General features: G+C 41.2%; 1 annotated feature.

Moving 5' to 3' along the window:
• Positions 17,655-19,225: an enhancer, noted in NCBI's record as "VISTA enhancer mm1643". NCBI's record gives its function as "enhancer in: midbrain (mesencephalon)[4/5] | forebrain[3/5] | limb[5/5] | facial mesenchyme[4/5]" and the evidence as "EXISTENCE:transgenic organism evidence [ECO:0001131][PMID:17130149]".

Consider the following 20,539-nt stretch of genomic DNA (forward strand, 5'->3'; position numbering starts at 1 on the left):
GCAATAGCCAAAGATAAAGTCGATCATGTTCATGTAATGATGTAATGAATTTCCCATAAAATCCTGTGATGGCAGAGTTCGGACAACTAGAAGATACTGCACACATGGAAGTTTCAAGCGGGTAATGCACCTTCTTACATATTTTCTCTCAGCTCATAAACCTGTAAGTAAGCAAGCACTTCTGTGAGCTACGTGAATACATTAACTGAACCTGAGAGTCATGAGAAACACAGGTAGAGGGGGACGGAGACTTGTCACCAGGTGATACAGCAAACTCGGCGAGGGAGCCCTCAGTCTCCGGGATCCTGGCCTCTTTCCCAGTGGATAACATTGTTACTGAGTTGAAATGAAGGACACCCAGCTTCTTAGTGGGTGGGGAGGATGTCTCACAGCCTCTATTAGCAGCATGCTGTGGAAATACAGTAAGGGAAACAGTAGAGTCTGAGTTTGCTCTACTCTGTTTAAACTTACAGATCACTTATGTGTAAGTGAATATTGTTTTTTTTTTTTTAATTGTGTTACCACAAAGAGAGGTTAGTAAGTATATTCATTAAACTCAAAGGATTCTACTATTCTCTGCAGCAGAAAACTTGTATGATCAGAAACGCCATGGGGAAAAAAATACTCCAGAATGATCAAATACTAAAAATTAAGAACTGTTTTGGGGGAGTGTGCATGTGTGCGTGTGTGCGTGTGTGCGTGTGTGCGTGTGTGCGTGTGTGTGTGTGAAGATGTCACCAACTCCGAGGAATCTAAAATGGCTTGTGCACGCTCATTGATGTTCCTATACCAAGAAAAGGCCTTAAAACGTCTTGGTGTCTCATATCAGGTTAACTTTGAAGCTCTGTGCAAACACATTGCAAAAACTAACACAGTTATAAATTACTCCAGGAACCATGAAGGCACAACTCAACATAAAGACACTTTGACAAACACTGTAAGATGCTCTCGGTAGAAGAGTGACCATGGAGTGTTGATAATTTCATTCCGGTAAATTCTACAAATTGGTTGCACGAGACTCTCTTTGGAATCCATGAAGTGTCAACGGTCACTCACAGAGGAGATACTGACAACTCCCTACACATTTCCGGGATTGGATCTTCAGTTAAAATATTGCTGGGACTGAAATCCAGGCACTCACAGGTAGACTATACTGAGTAGAAGGAAAGAAGTCACAGTTCTTGGTACTGTTATTCCAAAAGCAGGAGAGAACCAGTTTAAAATTCATCATTATAGATGCAAATGAATCTCCAAAATATTTGAAAGTCATCTAAGCAGCAAATGAGATTGTTAATGAACCACAACATTCCAGGTCTATCCCAGCAATCTAAAGGTGCTGTTTTAGCTTCTTTTTTTACTGTGACAAAATAATCAATAGAAATGAGTGATACAAGATTTATTTTGGCTCATGGTTTTCCAGTCAGTGGTAGGCTGGATCCATTGTTTTGAGATCAAAGTTGAGGCAAAACATGGTGATAGGATTTCAGAGGAAGAAAAGGAAAGACAGTGGTATATGTGTATGAGTATGTGTGTGTGAGTATATTGTGTGTCTATGAGTGTATGTATCTGTGTGAGTGTGTGTATGTGTGTGAGTACGTATTTATATGTCTGTATGTGTGTATGTGTGAGTAGTATGTGTATGTGTGTATGTGTGAGTAGTATGTGTATGTGTGTATGTGTGAGTATGAGTGAATATGTGTGTATGAGTGTGTGTATGTGTATGTGTGTAAGTGTGTGGGTGTGTGTGTGTATGAATGTGTGTGTATGTATGTGTGTGAGTGTGTGTGTGTGAATGTGTGTATGAATATGTATATGTGGGTGAGTGTGTGCATATGAGTGTACGTATGTGTGTAAGAGTGTTATCTTTGTGTGTATCTACATGTGTTAGTGTTGTGTGAGTGTGTATCTCTGTGGGTGAATATGAGTGTATGAGTGTGTGTGAATGTGTGTGTGTGTCTGCATGTGAAAGTATGAGTGTGTATGAGTATGAATGTGTGTATGAGTGTGTGTATTGTATGAATGTGCATGTTTTTGTGTGTGTGTGTGTTTGCTCAAGGTTATGTTTCCATAACATAATCTTGAGCATGTTTTCAGACAACCCCTTCTGTCTGATAATACCCTACTTCCTAGTTTTCCCCATCTCCCAAAAATCCAAACAAGGAGTTGATGAGTGAATTACTCCATTAATTATGTCACAGCCCTCATGATTCCACCACTTGCCACAAGCCCCAATGCTGAACACTGCTTGTGTTGGGACCAAGCTTTAATACACGGAACTTCTGAAAACATTTCATACACAATCCACAGTCATGGCTTTAACATTTAAACATTTACAGGGCAATTCCCATAGCACAGGGCTAACTAAAATCAAACAAATGAACTCATCAACATGTATGGGAAACTCTTAACATGCTTAAACACTGATTTGCATAATAACCAGTAAATCTCGGTGTGCTGAGAATGATAGGGAGTCTCCTAAGTGTCTTAACTTCATACAGGGCATCTTCAAAAGCTTACACAGGAGACCCTCCATTCCACACAGGACGCCTTCCCTAAGGACAGATATATAGTCTCTGCACTGCCATTCAATGTCATAATTGAACTAAATTAATAAATAAGATAAAAAAGAAAAGAGGCACACAAATATGAAGAAAATCTTTTTTTCTGCCCACAGATAATACGCTACTGAGTGTAAAAGCTCCATACCTACAAAATGTCTCTATAACTTAGCAAACTCTAAAGATGTCCCTATAACTTATAGCAAGCCGTGAAGGACTATATTCCATTTGGAATTTCATCATCTCCCCACAAAGCAGCAATAGGCAATTAGAATTTAAAAATTTAAAATAAATATAACTTGTAACTGTGTTAAAAACAATGAAACATTTATTGTGATGGTTAAGTTGTTTTATTGGGCATCTTAAATTTTTTTATTATTAATCATTCCATTTGTTTACATCTCAAATTATATCCCACTTCCCAGTTACTCTCTCCACCAACCCCTCATCCCACATCTCTCTCCCCCTCCCTTTTGCATGTATGAGAGTGATCTCCCCCCACTCTTCCCCTCCCACCCCCCATTCCAGCATCCCGCTACTCTGGAGCATCCAACCTCCATGGGACCAAGGGTCTACCTCCCTTTGCTGTTGGGCAAGGCCATCCTCTGCTATATATGTTCTGGAGCCATGGACTTCAAGTACACTCCTTGGTTGGTGGTCTAGACTTTGGGAGAACTGGGTAGTCAGCCCAGCCAATGTTGTTCTTCTAATGGGGTCGCAATCCTCTTCAGTTCCTCCAGCCCTTCTGCTAGCTCCCCCACCAGGTTCTCTGAGTTCAGTCTGATGGTTGGTTCTAAGCATCTGCATCTGCATTGGTCAGTTGCTGGCCAGACGTCCCCAGGAACCGCCACACTATGTTCCTGTCAGCAAGTGCCTCTCGACCACAGCAACAGTGTTGGGTTTGTTGTCTGTATCTCCAGGTGGAGCAGTTCCTGTTTGGCCCTTCTCTCAGTCTCTGTTCCAATGTTTGTCCCTGTACTTCTTTTTTGTTGCTGTAACAAAATACCTGAGTATAATGCACTTAAGAGAAGTTTATTTGGGCTTTTTGGCTTTTGTCTTTCCTAAGACAGAACACCATGGGTAAGACCTGCTAGCCACTCAACCACAAGCCTTCAATGACTTAACTTCTTTCTGCTGGGCCCTACATCTTGAAGCTAACCACCACCATAGGACTGTGTACCTGGCAACCAAGACATATGAGTCTTTCAGAGATATGTAAAATATAAATTTCAGGAAAAATATAGCAACATATAATGCATGCAAGGTTTGTATGTGAAAAGCTATGACATTCTGGTGTAAGAGATAAGATTCAAACAAAGGGAACATACCATGCCTGTAAGTTAGGAAACTTAATGGAAACAACTTGTCACTTGATAGCGACTAACATTGTCTCTGTGACATCACTCTAAAACCCAGGTTAGCATTTCAGTGCCAACTAATGCTTAGGCTTGGCACAGCAGCTGTGTAGACATTTCGTTATGGACTCGATGGAAATGGAGATACACAGATCAGTGGAACAGGGCAGAAAGTTCCAGAATTGATTCCAGCTGGTACAATTAATTACATTTGCACCAAGACAATTCAGTAGAAAAAGAACATTTTCATACAGGAAAAAAAAAACCAACACTTTACATAAAAGTCAATTCAAATGGATCATAGGCCAGAAAAGAAATACAATATACAATGAAATATTATCTCCCTGATCACATAGGAGAAATTCTGCATATCAGATTTGACATAAGCTGTAAGAAAACTTGGTAAATTATTGTTGATCCAAATCAAATATCTTTACTCTGAAGCTAATAAGAATATCTGAAAAAGAAAATATCACATGCCTAATAATTTATAACTACAAATGTAATTTATAATATAATCATTCTTCAATCTTCATATAAGAATAAAATTTAAGAGTGAATAACTATGTACAAAGGAAGGTATGTCTAACGTTATCAGTGACTAGAGATACAGAGTAAAACTCCAGTCAAAGCCAAGCAGTGATCGGTGGTCTTTGTCTGAAACATCAGTGTTAAAGAGGCTGAGGCAAGAAGATTTTGAATGGTGGACTACAAGATGGCTCAGCATGTAAGGGATCTTGCTGCTAAGCCTGAGAACTCAAGTTCGATCCCTGGCACCTACATGGTAGAAGAAGAGGACCAAGCCCACTGAGTTGTCCCTTAACCACTACGTGTGTGCCATGGCATGCCCTTGCTCCCCCTCCCAATAAATAAGTTCATTTCTAGAAAAAGAAATGAGTGTAATCCAAGGTTACAGAGTGAGACTTTGTCTCAATAAGCACATAAATAAATAATCAAGTAAGTAAGTAATGAAATCAATACCTCTATTCAGCACCTAACACACATTTGAATAACAAAACACAGTTAGACACCTCCAGCAGCAGCACCATGTTTCTTACGCCCACAGTGCAGGGTTCTGAGCAGGAGAATGTCCCATTCACTGATGAACGAGATGCCACTGTTGCAAACAGTTGGCTTGCTATAGAATCCAGCGCTCTAAGTCCTATTGATTTATTCAAAATGAACCATCACCTTCATGAATGAAATGTGGAGATGAATGTCTTTAGTATTGCTCGCGATAGCAGAATTTTAAAATAATCCAGGTTCTCTTTCACAGATGTGGGTATCTTCGGTTCCTTCTCTGTCGCTGTGATAGTATACTCTGACATAGCAACTTAAGGGAGAGACTTGTTTAAGTTCACATTCCATCACAGCAGGGGAACTGGGGCAGCTAGAGATTGAAGTAACTGGTGGTATCACATCTACAATCAGGGAACACGGAGAGATGAATGCTAACACTTAGCTAGCTTTCTCCATTTATAAAGCCCAAGATAGCAATCCTCCCTACAATTAAGACTGGTCTTCCCCATCATGTAACATAATAAAGATACTCTTTCAGTCCAGACACCTGTGTCCCAGGTGAGCCTCGATTCTGTCAGGTTGACGACTGATGCTAACTCTCACAGCATCAAAGAACAAACCTTGACCCCTCTTTAAGAAATAACGCTCCTTAGCAGAAGTACAGCTTGGTCTTCATGTGGGTTCTGAACAACTGGAACTGGGACTGTCCCCAAAACTGCTGCTTCTTCATGGGGTATGTCCTACTAGCTGGGATGCCCTGTCTGGCCTCAGTGGGAGAAGAAACACCTAGCCTCACAGAGACTTGAAGTACCTGGGTCGGGGGGATACCCAGGGTAGGTACCACTCAATTTGAGGAGAAGGGGAGGATTATGGGAAGAGTAACCAGGAGGTGGGCAGCGAGCAGGATGTAAAGTGAATAAGTAAAAATAAAGAAAAAAAAAGGAAACAAAGTTCCTTAATACAATATGTCATTTTAAATGCATTTTGCTTAATGAAGGAAGACAGACATAAAGCTTGCATATTCCATGGCTCCATTTATCAGGGATTCTCTGCGACACTTAATAACAACAAAGTAGAAGTTATTAAAATATGAACAATTGCCAAAACCCACTGTGTGCGTTCAAGTTATAAAAAGATGACAGAGACGTGGTCCTTGACTTTCAAGATCTGAAGAAAGTCTACATCATCATGAAGAAGATCATAAGGCTGTAGAAGATGGATTGAATTCCTAGCACAATGGCAGCAAAAGAATATTAGTAGGAAATAATGGTATGTGAAAGTCTATAACATAGTCAATAGTGTTATAGCTATGTTAATGATTAGGCTTTAGTAAGTGCTCTATGGTCATATAAAAGATAGCTTTTGAGACTCAGGGAAGAGCATGCAGGATTCTTCATGGTATCTTTGTTACTGATTTGTCAGCTAACAGTCATTTTATAAATCATCTATAACGATGTGTGGTGTTCAGTTGCCTTAGGAATAAAACTAAGAAGCTGAATGTACCCCTGCAGACACATGGTACGGAAGTAGAGAGATATCCATGAGCATCTCCGCATCATTTGACTTCAGACAGTGCACATAGCATTGTTCTCCTGCAAATAGCAGCCAACAATTACCGCTGTGGCTAATTTGATAAGAAAAAAATCAAATCTAATAGTTTACTTGTGGTATGGCATGCAATGCTGTGGGCTGAGGAGGACAGGATTTAATTTGAAACTTCTAACTCCATCATTGTAACTTGTCGATTTCTAAAACAGAAGTCCTTATTTATTGGTTATGGTCACAAGAAGAGCACATGGCTCCCTTGTATATTCATATCTGCTCTCAAGAACATGACCCTGTTATGAATAACTCCAATAAATGATGCATAAACAGTTCATTGGATGTGGTTTTTAATAGCAGCTACCAAATGAATCATGATACAATAGTTGGAACTCAAAAATGAGAGACCATGTGATGACAAGGGCGTGGCTTGCTGGACAGAAGAGAGAAGCTGATCTCTCTTGTTCTCAGTGTTGAGGAGTCAGATGAAAAGCAAGAGAAAAGTAGCCCCAAGGACTGAATTCTGAGTGTTGTCATGAAAACGATACCCGAGGGGAGGCATGAGAAGCCTCAGTTCTCACCTCTTATAGTAAAGGAGGTACATCAAGAACTATAGGAGCAGTTGCATGTTTTATGGTGATGCTTCGCTCCACAGTGGACCATGCAACTGTGGGACCCATGAGCTGTCATTATCTAGTGACATGGTAGGGTGTGTGTGTGCATGTGTGTCTGTGTCTGTGTCTGTGTGCGTGTGTGTGTCTGTGTGCGTGCGTGCGTGTGTGTGCGTGTGTGTGTGTGTGTGTGTGTGTGTGTGTGTGTGTGTTACCAGTGTGCACAAAGAAGCCGCAGGAGGATGCTGACTGTTGCGCTCTATCTTGCTCCAATTTCTTCCCAGAGACAGCACTAAGCTGGCAGCCAGCAAGCCCAGGTGATCCTCATGTCTCCAACATCCACGGCGCACGAGTCACCGGAACTTTGTGACCAACATGCCTTTTGGGGCGACTACTTGGTCTTGTAGTTTACATGGTAAACTAGTGGATGTGAGCCTTTCTCTTATTTTGTTCCTTGCCAAGAGGCTCAATATTAAATATTGTCAGTAGAGGGCGCAAGAAAGACGTCGAGGGACGTGGAAAAGGTCAGAGTTCCTGGCTGGAGCTTGAGCCTCTGCAGGCTCTCCCAGTGTCCAAGATCTCTCTGAAGCCTGGCTTTTGTCCTTTCCAGGATGGGCTCCTACCAGCACCTCCCAAGAGTCAGCAGTCTCACTTCCGCCTCCCTCAGGAGGTTTATAGAAAAAAATTCTTTAATGAGCCATTGCCCTTGAACACTGCTTCTCTGCATGTATGTACATGTCTACTGTCCCAAATCTAAGACTCTGTGGTTTCCTACTGACACAGATGGTACATAGAAAAGGGAAGTGAGGGAGAGGACTCGTGTTGACAAAATGTATCTTTCATGTCTACTCATAACCATTACCACCAGGTTTCCACTTGCAAGGGTGTCTTTGGGGGAAACTTATCACACACTTCCTCCAATTAAACCATTTGGTGATAATGTGTAGTGTTGTCCTTGGAACTTTATCATTACCAGCCCAGAGAAAGCAAGGATACACCAGAACTTATAATGGTTATAATGGGGGCTGGGGGGGTGGTGTCACATAACACAGACTTGCATTGTGCCATTAGCTGAAGATGCATGTAATACAAACCGAAGATGCATGTAATCCGAACCATGTTCTGAACATCTTCGCTTAATTTAGTGATACTGTTCAGAATTCGGGTTGCTTCTACCTGTGATCAGATAACTGAAGGGGAACTGTGGCTCACAGACACTGCCTGACATCTCAGGATAGGGTTGCAACAAATATTGCCAGCCTAGGAAATGATACAAATTCAAAGATCTGAAGTCTAGATTATACTGAATGCATAGTGCTCTCTACCACTGTAAAGTCAAGAAATCAAAAGCCTGTACATTGCTGCCTGGAGGACCATCTCTAAAAGCATTTTTCTTTATCCAGGAGACACAAGTGTGACAATTTCTTTCCTCTTCAGCCCTTACTAGAAGTACATACCTTGAACTACCTATTCTATGAGGCCAGTGCTGTGATCAGGAATCTGTGTAATCAGTTCTTACCTCTTCTGCCAACTCAGCTCACCGATGCCTTATTTTCCAGACCTCCCAGCTACACATGTGTTTAATGTTTGTGGCTTTGCTTTGCTCTGCAACGTCTAAGGCCTCTCTGAAAGGCACTGTGACCACTTTGCCATGAACTAGATTGCCACTCTTTGACTAACTGAATCATTGAAAAACCAAGAAGAAAACTGGGCCATTGTGGTTAGTTATGTGTATTTAGCAATAGAGTGAGACTAACGATGAATGAAATGAAAATCAGAAGTTCAAATCAAAGAATCAGAATAGGCAAGAAAGGTAGAGAAAACAGGTCTATAAACTATGCAGCTTAGTTTGGGCTCTATGATATTGATATATCACACGTCACGATTGAACTAAAATATAATTAGGAATATATCAAGATAGTAGGAGTAGAGTAGCAAGAGATGGGGAACCTGGGTGGCAGGCAGCAATCCCATTGGTTGTTAAGCTCCTAGAGGTAATTGTAGGGAGTTGATGAAGAGGTGCCAGATAAAACTATTCTCCAGCCTTTGGGAATGAGCTTGGTTATAGAACCAAGCTATAGACCATCTAAATAGACCAATGGGGCTGGAGAGCAGGCTCAATGGATATGAGTGCTTGCTTTCCATAACTTGTAGAGGACTCGGTTCAGTTCCCAGTACACATATGGTGGCTCACAATCTCCTGTATCTTTTGTTTCAGGGGCCTGATGTTCTTTTCTGGGTTCCTTGAGAATTAGGCATGCAAAGAGTGCATTGATTTATGTGTGTTCATAGACACACAATCAATCAATCAATCAATCAATCAATCAATCAATCAATTCTTTTAAGAACATAAACAGCAATAGCACATGTACGACAAGGGTCGTTGAATTCCCATGGTCAGTATTCAGAAGCTGCTGGATTTAATTTAGTCTGGATCGAGAGCGCTCCCTGCTATGTTTATATTTACTTGCACCTGGCAGAGACACCAAAAAGGTAGCGATTGGAGAAATGAAGCACATTATTCCGTGTGAACGTTGTCTACATGCTGAGCTCAGATGGAGAACACAGAGCCCAGTTCATGACCGACAGTGATTGAATTAAATCACAAGTGAAAGGACACTGTTATTGAGGAAGATGGATAAGGACACAGATGGAACTTAGACCCTATTCTGGCCAGGGATGACACCTTCCAGACCATAAGTTTCCGCATTCAACACCATTGGCCATTTCTTATGAGGTCAAAAGGAAATAAAGTTTATTTATAATCAGAATACACTTACTTCATTTGTGAAAAATGAGTAACATTGACTAGGGACAGGCAGGTGTCTAGTGGAAACCACTAAGATGATTGTAGGATGGATGGTACTCAGGACATCCACAGGTCCTGCTCCGGGACCCAGGGAATCCTCGGGGTCCAGCTGTGGCACTCAGGGCATCCTTGGGGGTCCTGTTCTGCACTGTTTGTTGATTATCACTCCCCTAGGTGCTATATGAAGTTTCTCATTTAGAGACTAGTCACTGGATGGACAGAGGCCAGCCAGTTTGCCATTTTCACCCTATTCATCTCAGGTGACTCAAAACATTTCATTAAAATTGGTTTTAACAATCAGTATAGTCTTCTAGACTGGGCAGTTAGTGGTCACTTCCATCCACTAAAAGGAACCTCACTCAGAAGAGCAGGAAAAAAAAAAGGCTCAATAAGTCTAAACCTTTGGAAAATAATCTATCTTGATAAGTGCAAGATGATATGTGTGTGGCTTGAAGCATATATTCTATGCAAATGGAGAAGGAGCACACATCTGATAGAAATATTGGAGAAGAATTTCAGGATACTTAACAGTATTCACGACATCTTAAAATAAGGGTTCAAGAGTATATGTTCAGATGATTTGCATGCCTCCACCCCCACCCTCCGTAAAGGGGGGCTGGAGGGGGAAGGACTGAGGGGAAGAGGAAACTCTACTAACACAAATGAGAGCTCTGAAGAGCATTTGAATTCCCACCGCACCACACCTGGTAAGAATCAGTCTACAACAGCATCATCAATCATGCCAGGCTGTCAGCTTTGACATCCGTTAAGTCTAGGTTGTGTACGTAATGAATACACGACAGAAAATGTGAACAGACACCACACATACAGGTATGCAACACATATATTTGTGGGTGCATACGTACACTTGGATATCGGGTTTGAAAGAGTACCACAGGAAAACAAAACCCTCGGGATAAACCCCCCCCTAATAAAACATACATGCTGTGTGTGCTGTGTGTACTTGGATATAAATCCAAGAATCAGAACATTCATACTTACTCTGATTTAAATAATTTGGTACACAAAACACTAGCTCATTTAAAATAATTTACTCACCACAGATGAAGTAGAGGCAATTTATAATACGTGACCATCCACGGATGGATTACATTCCTATGACACTCCCATCACTTTCACGGTAGCACATCAAATTCTGACTTACTAACAGGAATTCAGGAGTAGCTGGTGAGGCCAGCATGAGCCCTGTATTAATAATTCACTGGTGCAAAAAAATATGATGGTAAGATCCTTGAATATTTGAAAGCCCATGTGCATTTTTGGTCCATACAACAAAATAAAAACAAACTCTGATTCGATGTTATCATTAGCAGACTTTTAATTGATCATAGGAGAAATTTCATTATTTCCTTATTAACATTCTCATGGCATGCCAGAGTTCTTGAGTTTTGCCTATTTATTATTATTATTATTATTATTATTATTATTATTATTATTATTAATCACCTTACAGGGGAAATACATGATTTGATATTTTGCCAAGGATTTGTTTTAGGGGTTGACTGAGAAATAACACAGTTATGACTTCAAGGCTCCTGAGCCCCTCTCCTAACCCTGTCTGGTAGCAGCCTCTCTTTCTACCTAGGGATACAAATGTAAGGAAATCAGAAGCATGAAATATTGGAGGTCAAAGATGAAAACACAATTTACAAATACTAAACTTCAACCCCGCCTTCATTAAAAGACCTGGCACCCATGACAAAATGTGTTGGTTATCTTTATACTTGTATAAATGCTTTCTCACTCATTAGATTTTGAAATACATTTTTATTGTTTTGTTTTTGTGTGTTTGCTTTGTTTGCTTGCTTGTTTGTTTTTTAACTTAACTGTGGCTAGGAATATACTAATTCAGATTCTGTAAATAAATAGAATATCAAACTAATTTGATAGCAAAATTCTATCAAGTTAAAAACAGTGGACCCTTGAATGAAAACCCTATGCACACACCTGCCCACAAGCCTCGTTCTGTATGCGCGGATAGGAGTTTTCATCTCTTTCGCTTTCTGTTTTTGTTTTCCTTTGCTAATCTTGACTGGTCAAGCCTCCTATTAATTTTGCTTTGTCAAATCAGTTGTCTCAAGCAGGATCTTTCAAAGATTTAACAATGCTTCCATCTGTCAGCTGATTGGATCTATGTCCTGTGATGTCTGCACATGGGTGCAGCATAGAGCAACAAGCACTCCCTTGCTTGCTTACTTACATCCTGATTCGAAGGGATGGTTATGTGTATCAAACAAAAATAATAAGATACTCTCTCAGCTCTCAAAGCAAAATGAGAGTAGGATTTAAAATAAATGATTTGCAGTGAAAAGGTGGGCTTGCCTGCACACAAATCTATAGCAAGCCAGGTTTAGAAGTGTTGTATTAGTTTATTCTTTTGTTTTGTATATGTGTGAGCAATTGTGTATTTCTGTTGTTAGGCAACCTTACTACATAAAAGCTACTGACAATAAATACTATTGTCAGTAGATTAATATCATTTTCTGAATTTATTATTTTATTATGATCTTGAGAAAAAACTTAGGGAAATGGCACCTGAGAATGTAAATATTTTGGCTGCTTATTGCACACAGGAGATAGTTATTGCTACCGCACACACTCATTTGACATCTTGCTTCTCATCTGTTTGAGTATATTTCTCATCGACTCTTTACTTCATCTAACGATGGCAATTCACCAAAGGAAATCCCGCCCACCCAGAAAGAGTCATCCTCTCACTTTTCTTTAAAACTATTGCATATATTACAAGTGAAAATTTTCTCAGGGAAACTGCACTGAGGAAGGGGAAACAGTATGTATCCTGCCCAATGCAGTATAGCTTCAAAGGTTATCAGCAAGCTTCACTTTCAAAACATTTGTGCTTGTATTTCAGGTGCTGGAATACACTTCACGCAGTGTAATAAGGGGTCACACCAGACTTAATGAAAAGTTCCATGGCATTCGTGTATAATAAGTCCCTAATTAAAGGCGTGGTTAAGCCAACAGCACGGATATTGTCTTTTACATTAATATCTATTATTCTTCTTTAGCCTTCTCTGGGAGCCTCTTCAATGGACAGATGCCTGGAGGGGAGACTAAGGAATCGCTCAGCTGGTGGCTGGCACTGGCCTTGAAGAAGGCTAGTGAGGAACACTTTGTGGTCTTTCAGGGTCTCCGCACCAGCTATCAGCAGCTATGGGTGCTGAAGAGACCTTGTCACTTCATCCGAAGGGATTTACTTGGTCAGAAGGAAAAATTAAATACAAAGCATGCAGCTAAGAAGCCAGTGAAAAGGATTATGAACATACAAGAGCACATGTGTATGGGACACTAAGACATCTTTAGGAAATTTCAGATCCCCAAAGCTAGGATTACTGGCAGGAGCAGGGTAGTGGGCCCATGCCTGGGCCTTTACCATGAGTGTTATTAACTTCAAACTATTCAGTTTGGCTTTATGGGTCTTTTATCAAGGCCACTTAAAAACGAAAAGAAAAACGGGAAAAGAAAGGCAAAGAAAGATTCCCATCCGTTCAATGCAGTTACACACACACACACACACACACACACACACACACACACACACACACCACTAGTACATAAACACATGTGTGCATATTCACTGCCTCCTAGGTCCACTGCCCAATTTTCTACCCAGGTTCAAGTTCACAAACAGAATGAAGTTCAGAAACAGTCTGTCTAAAGGTAGTGAAGGAGAATCAAACACAGCATTTTGGACCTGCCAGTCTTGCAGGGCAGAGGGCTCCTCCATCATTGAACTGTCCCCTGATGCTTGGCAGTGAGCCTATAGGCGGCTAGCCACGTTTGCCTGGGTGATGGACCACACCAAGGTAAACAGTTCCCACCTGAGTGCTGTGGGAGAGGAAAGAGCTAAGCAGATTGAATGACAGGAGACTGATAGGGGACAGGCCATCTATTTAACAAGAAACAAAAGCACAGTTCAAGTGCAGGCAGTCGATGTGAAAATGCTGTTTCCTTACTCCAACTGGTAACCACTGCCCCAGCCTAGTCATGACAGCGGCAGGTGTCCTGGCCAAAGCTTGTCCTTTGCAGGGAACGCATGGGGCCTCTGTACTATCCTGTTAATTCCAGTAACACAGAGGACAGGGCAGGTAGCTCTGCACTGAAGACAGAATTCTGGCTCAGGGACAGGATTGTGCTCTTTAGCCTGCTTTAGCCTCAAGACAAGGGGCCAGATAATAATAAATGTCAGAGCAGAAGACAGTTTGCAGTAGTAATAAAAACAACCAGATACGATTCACAAGGGAGCCATTCATAGATGGGAGGAAAACCTCCACTCCCAGCCATAGTGATGGAGAAATGAGATCTAAATTAAAGTTGCTTCCTGTAGGTTTGGGAGAAGTTAGTCAGAAGCCATCGTTAGAAGCAGGAAGCAAAGCTGGCTAGAGTGAGACATCATCGGAAGAGTCCGCCTTTAGATGTCACTACAGCATCAGGGCTTCACTTGCCAAACTCCCGAGAAGGCTCAGAGGATGGACACCAGCCCATGTATTCCATAGACAGTCCCACTATTCTCCAAATTTCTTCAGAGAACCTAAGTGTTCTGGAAAAGCTGATTAGGGAGCAGCTAGACTCAGCCTGAGTCCCAGGCTACCTCCCACAGTCACCTCTTTTTCTGCCTCAGTGACAGGTCCCTAACAAGAATAGAGAGCAACAAATGCAAATGAGCTGAGCCCTCCTCCCATCAGAGGAGGAGGGACTGAGAGGAAGGAGGGAGAAAAGGAGGAGGGAGAGAAGGAGGAGGGGGAAGGGGGAGAGAAGAGGGAGGGGGAGGAGGGAGAGGAGGTGGAGGAGGGGGAGAACTTTACTGTGCTAGTTGCATAGTTCATACCTTCTGTTCTCAGAGGGCTACTGTAACACATCTTTTACTCATTCTTGTTTTGGAAAGTACATTTGTTTTCTGTTTGTTTGTTGTTTGTTTTGCTTTGCTTTCACCCTAGACAGATAAACCCTCAAATGGGTAGACTCAATAGATCCATAGGTGGAGAGATGGATAAATAGATTTCCATATGACACTTAGGAGGGAAGAGCTGCAGTACTCCAACACCCCTGCGAGTCCAAATGGGTAATATCTGTTAAAAACTCAGAGCAATTTCTTAGTAAAATCTAAGCCAGAAGAAGTTTAACCCCCTCCTCGCACCAGCTTTCTGCCTCCCTTGAGAAGGCATGTCTGTCTGTGACAGTGTAACATTTGTGCTTGGATTATTTTCCCACAGGAAGGCACAGCAAATGCTCCTGATTTAAGAGCCATGTATTCAAGGAAGTCCAACTAACTATTAAACCAAAAAACTAACTCTGATAACTGGCATCCGATCTCAATTCTGGGAAAAACTTAGACAAATCAAATATCCAGCAAAAACATTACCAAATGCTGTACCTCGCAACCGCCTATACATTACTAATCAGTATTCATTTCCTGTCCTTAAAATAAACACAAAACAGATTTCTCCATTTTCCCTAAAATCAATCTTTCGCAGTATCTGTCAGTTTCTCTCTCCCAATTAGTATTCCACGTTCATTTATTTTCCTTGTGAGTTAATTTTTTTTTAAATGTATCTTGGCATGGATATTTCATTCAATACTTGTAAATGAAAATCATAGGGTAACCAGTGTTCCTTAAGACCCCCAAACTTGTAACTTGGTTAATGAATGGAGATAAATCAAAGACACCTTATTAATTATTGCTTGCCTGGTAGGGTAAGCATTAGCTTTTCACCTCACTGGGCTGGAGAACAAGATTGCCTTTGGCCATGTCCGAGGGGCTCATTAAAGCATCCCTGGGGAATGGGAAGAAATTGCTAGTATAAGGCAGTGGTCAGTTTCTCTCCCAGAACCCCACCAGGGAAAGGAAACTCTCATCAGGAAGAACTAACAAGGCTGCCTGTATTACACCTGTAATCAAACTGGCCTGGAAATGCCTGGAGACCATTGTTCTGTCTTTGCGATCTGGGAGCGTATCTGAAAATGCCGAATCCAATCCATAATTGATGTGTGTGCGCAATTATAATCCTCCAGATATACTGGAAATGCTGCAGTTCCAAGCCTCAAGGAGTGGTTACTTTAGCATGCATGGCATAAACCAAGATATCTGATATAATAAAAAAGGAAACTGTTTTGTTTCCTGCATTGGCAGCAGGGAGGTAATTGAATATATGCCTGTTTTTCTTAATGAGTGTAATTATATACAGCTTTTGACAGCTAGTAGACTTGGGGATAAGCAATATTGTACCAAAAATATATTATTCCAAGCCTTTTATATTGCATGTATCTTTGTGTGTACACACTTCCTGTTCTAGGTAAAGTGGAGTTGCTCTCCTCCATGTAAGTAGAGTGAGCCATCAGGTGTGAACGTTCCTGGGAAAGAGACATGTTCTGGCAAGTTCAGAGGAGCTGAGGATTGGGGCCTTTGAGAGATGGACTCATACTAACGTCTTAACTCCATTCACACACTCATGGTATGAAAAATGTTTGTAAAACTTTCAAAATGGCAGGTCCCCCCAGATGGTTACGTGAATGAGGGCTTCTGAGTCCAGGCCTGGAGTGGTGGGTGTTCCAGTCATAGTTCAGTCAACACTGTTTATTGATTGCTCGCTGTGGGCTGAGAGCTGGGCTAGGCCATGCTGCTGTCACAGTCTGATGTGGGGATAGAGTCAATGAAGAGGGGAGTCTGGAAATGTCACAGGTCTCTTTTGCTGAGAAGGATACTCTATTGGGCCCCTGTGCTGTTCCAGAGTACAGTGGACTGAATTCACTGGGAGAGAGAAGGCTTCCTTCTACTGTGCCACATATTGCTGGGTGGGAAAAGTTTAAGGGTGAGCATCCCCGAAGTTTCTCGCATCCAGGAGAGAACTAAAATCTCTAACTGGCAAGCGTGCTCCAGACATGGATTAAAGGATCCTGCTTATTCACCCCCAGCTGGATTGATTCTCCATCTTTTAAGTACTCCTTATTACTATAATGGAGGACAAGTCAGCATTATTATGTATTCCAAACAAAAACTCAGTATTTTCTCACTATTGAAGTATGCCACCAAAAATGTACACGTTTTGTTGAATTGCAACTTCACTTGGTAGTGAAGTCTTAAAAATGAAAGCCAAATCCTTGAATTTAAATTAATAAAATGTTTAAAACCACCCAATTAGCTAATAAACACCAGAGTAACCCCGAAGCTTGCTTAGTTTGTTGTTTGCTGGATTACTTTGATGGTATCAAACAAACCAAAACAAACAAAACTCCTAAATTTTTGCTTGAAATGAAAACTTAAGGTAATAAATAAGACAAGTTAAACAACAGAGTTTGAATGGGTAGGATAAACTGCGCTAATATAACAAATCTTTCAGGTCACATTATATTTTATATCTTTTAATTTATATATTATATATGTTTAGTTTATTTATTTTAATTGCAGGATTGAAGATGGAATGCAAGGCCGCACATATGCTAGGCAAGCACTCTACCAGCAGCCATTTTAATCTTGTAGGTTATTTTGGAAGTTCTGAATTTAAAGCATAAAATATTTCATAAGGTAGCCAAATATATCCAAACAAATGAATCTGATGGGTTTTTTTTCCAAGACAAAAGCAGTCTTAAAATCTGAGTATATAGATAATTTGTAGAGATGAGAATTAAAGTCTACCAGGGATCTCAATGAAAATCTCCAGAAAAAATATATATATATGTAATCAAATATGAGGTACATGTACTGAGTTAACCTATGGCCAGCTCATGGCCCATGTGAAGTGAAAGTCATGCTACATTTTATTACAGACTCTGCCTTCATGGGTGATCTTCAGTATGTTTTATTTTAATTGAAACTCTTAAGGAAACTGGCAGTATTCTTTGGGTTTCCATTATTCCTACTCTAGTCTATCTGTTGATGTGGCTGTGTGGTATTTATTCCTCTGGGAATCACCATGGTCACAATATCTAAGACTGTGTTTTACTATCCCCAGCCTACCCACCCAAGAATTAGTTTCACCCCCTTGGGGGCGACATTGTCCCTGCTGCGAATGAATGCATGGCATAAGCTAATTCCTATTTCCAGACAGGGGGCAGATCCGCGCCTTGCAGGAACTCCAGACTTTCTTATCAATACCTTATTGCTAAGTGATAAGCAGAGGAAGTTTTGTAAGTGGCTTTGAAGATCCTAGGACGGAGAGTGGTATTGAAAAGCCGGAGGAATCAGAGTTGGCTATCCTTTGCCTCCTGTCTGCTTCTTCCTAGTGAGTGTACTGTCAAGAACAGTCAAGCAGTTGAGCTCCTGTCCCGAGCAAGGGACCCAAGCTGCCCCCCAGTCAAGCATCCTTGCCTTGGTCCGCAGCCGGCCAGGCAGTGCTGCAGCAGGTCCCTCTGGCTAGCAAGCAGGTGAGGAGCCAGCAGAGTGAGCGTTTGATGTTGCCAGCTCTCCTTTGCCACCCAACTTTTCCCCCCTTCAAAACCTCTTAGCAAACTTCAAAGGCCTCCTTGCTTCTTGCCTTAATCCAGTGCACTGAGACCTCTAGTTCAAAGAACTTTCCTTAAACCCTCTTCTTAAACGGCAACCCAAACTTTTTTTTCCCTTTCCTTTCCACAAAGTAGCAATTACAGCTCCGTTGAGTGGCGATTGGGCTCGGCCGATCCGCTCCTGCTATTAATTAATCTTACAAAGGGGGCTCATTTCCTGGCATTCAAATTGACAAGAGACCAGAGAACAGAAAATCCTTTCAAGCAGTTCCAACTCACCGAGGGGAAGAGGTATCAGAGGAGAGAGCCCCACAGCATTTGAGGTGGAGGGCACATCTGATACCTCCCTGTATATTCTGCGGATTGAGTGATTTTTGTTCACTGAGAGCTCTTTGCTAATCTTGTACCTGTAAAGCTTTAACAGAAGGCACCGTGGCTGGCTCACAAGTGCAGCTCCAATCTGACAGAAGAGATTTGCAGGAGAGGCACCCCCCCCCCCATCCCAACCTCCAGAAGGCATCTTCTTCAACGTTACACTTCACTTTAAACAGAAAAATGTTCAGTTTACTCACATAGAAAAGCCCTTGGAAGAGGAGGAGATGAAGGGAGGCGAGAAAGCAGGAGCGCAGACAAGAGATTAAAGCTTTTTATTCAGTATCTCTTTCGTATTCAAATCGTGCTAAGGGCTCTGTGAAACTTAGAAGCAAGCTTGTTCAGGAGGGCTTCTAAAGTGTGTACATGGATTTCATGGGAATGGAAAAGAAGCCACAGCCTGGGAAATGAAAGAGAGATAAGATGTCCCTATGTAAAAAGCCGGAGTGGTTCAATTACTCCAGCACACCATCAAGGCAAGCTTTGAAGATTTGAGAAAACACTGCTAAATTTTAACAAAAAAAAAAAAAAAAAAAAAAAAAAAAAAAAAAAAAAAGAAAGAAAGAAAAAAAAAAAAAGAAAAGAAAAGAAACCAACCCTCATGTTGCAGGTTTTGTACCAATAAATGTTTGTATACTCTGTGAATGAATTACTTAAGCTGTAGCCCTCACATGCATACATACTGTTTCTTTTCTTTTTCTTCTTTCTTTTTTTTCTCTTTTTTTTCTCTTTCTGGGTTGGGGGGGGGCACAAAGGAAAACAGTGCATTTTGCAGGAAACTAATGTCCTTTATCAAAAATGTGACAGAGAGAAAAAAAATATCGGAATCATTTGGGGGAAAAATGATAACCCTCCCGAACCAGGTGTCTTTGATTAAAATAAAAACCAAGGTTGGGTCCTCATCCCTCATTCAGTTTGAGTTAGTGCCAGGTGGCTGTGTTTTGACGCGGATTCAAGGCACTCAGTGAGATTCTGTTAGTGAGAGTTCCTATTTGAGAAAAGGACTCCTTCCCATAGCCACATTGGTAAGGTCAAATAATGGTTTCATGGAAAGGGAAGCAAAGGTTTCAACCGAGAGAGAAAGTGACAGACAGAGGGCGTTGATCCTGGCTCCTAGGGAAGCCAAGTGTCCAAGTGTCCGGATCTCACAGGTCTCCAAAAGCAAGTTGCACTTAGCAGGGAATTCCAACCCAATTTGCAACAATGTTGGGTTCTTTAAGTGGAAGATATCCACCTCCTCCTCCTTAGGCTACATGCTGTCTCATTTTCTATGCAACTCCTTGGTGATATCATATGTATTGGGATGTTGAATCAATTTCAGACCTCTTTAGGGTTTCTCTGCAATTTTTTTCTGGTGTTTTTTTTTTTTCTCTCTTTTTCTCTTATGTGAATATTGACTGTTCTTCCCATCCCCGATCAGAAGCACAATCATGGAAAATTCATGTAACGAGTTTTCAGAAATCATTCTGAGAGAACTCTTAAAAATGCATGCTGTCTGTATCCCTTAATGCTTTGTCCCAAAATAATAAAAATCAGCTGGACCATTGCTCTCTCTCTATGTAGTTCAAAGAGATTAATAGAGAAGTTCTGATTTTTTCTGATCAAAGGCTTCTTGTAAAATAGAAATTAAATATTATCTCGTAGCCTACATCAGGTGTTTTCTGTGTTGATGGTGGGGCTCCGGTTCTAGGAAGACGGAACAGAGTGATCTGCAGATGAAGTCAATATTGAAGAAGTTGGTTTGTTGCTCACGTCTGCACGGCATAGGAAAGAACAAGTTCAAGTTCTGTT

This window comes from Mus musculus, chromosome 1, assembly GCF_000001635.26.
Source record: "Mus musculus strain C57BL/6J chromosome 1, GRCm38.p6 C57BL/6J".
Classification (NCBI taxonomy): Eukaryota; Metazoa; Chordata; class Mammalia; order Rodentia; family Muridae; genus Mus; species Mus musculus.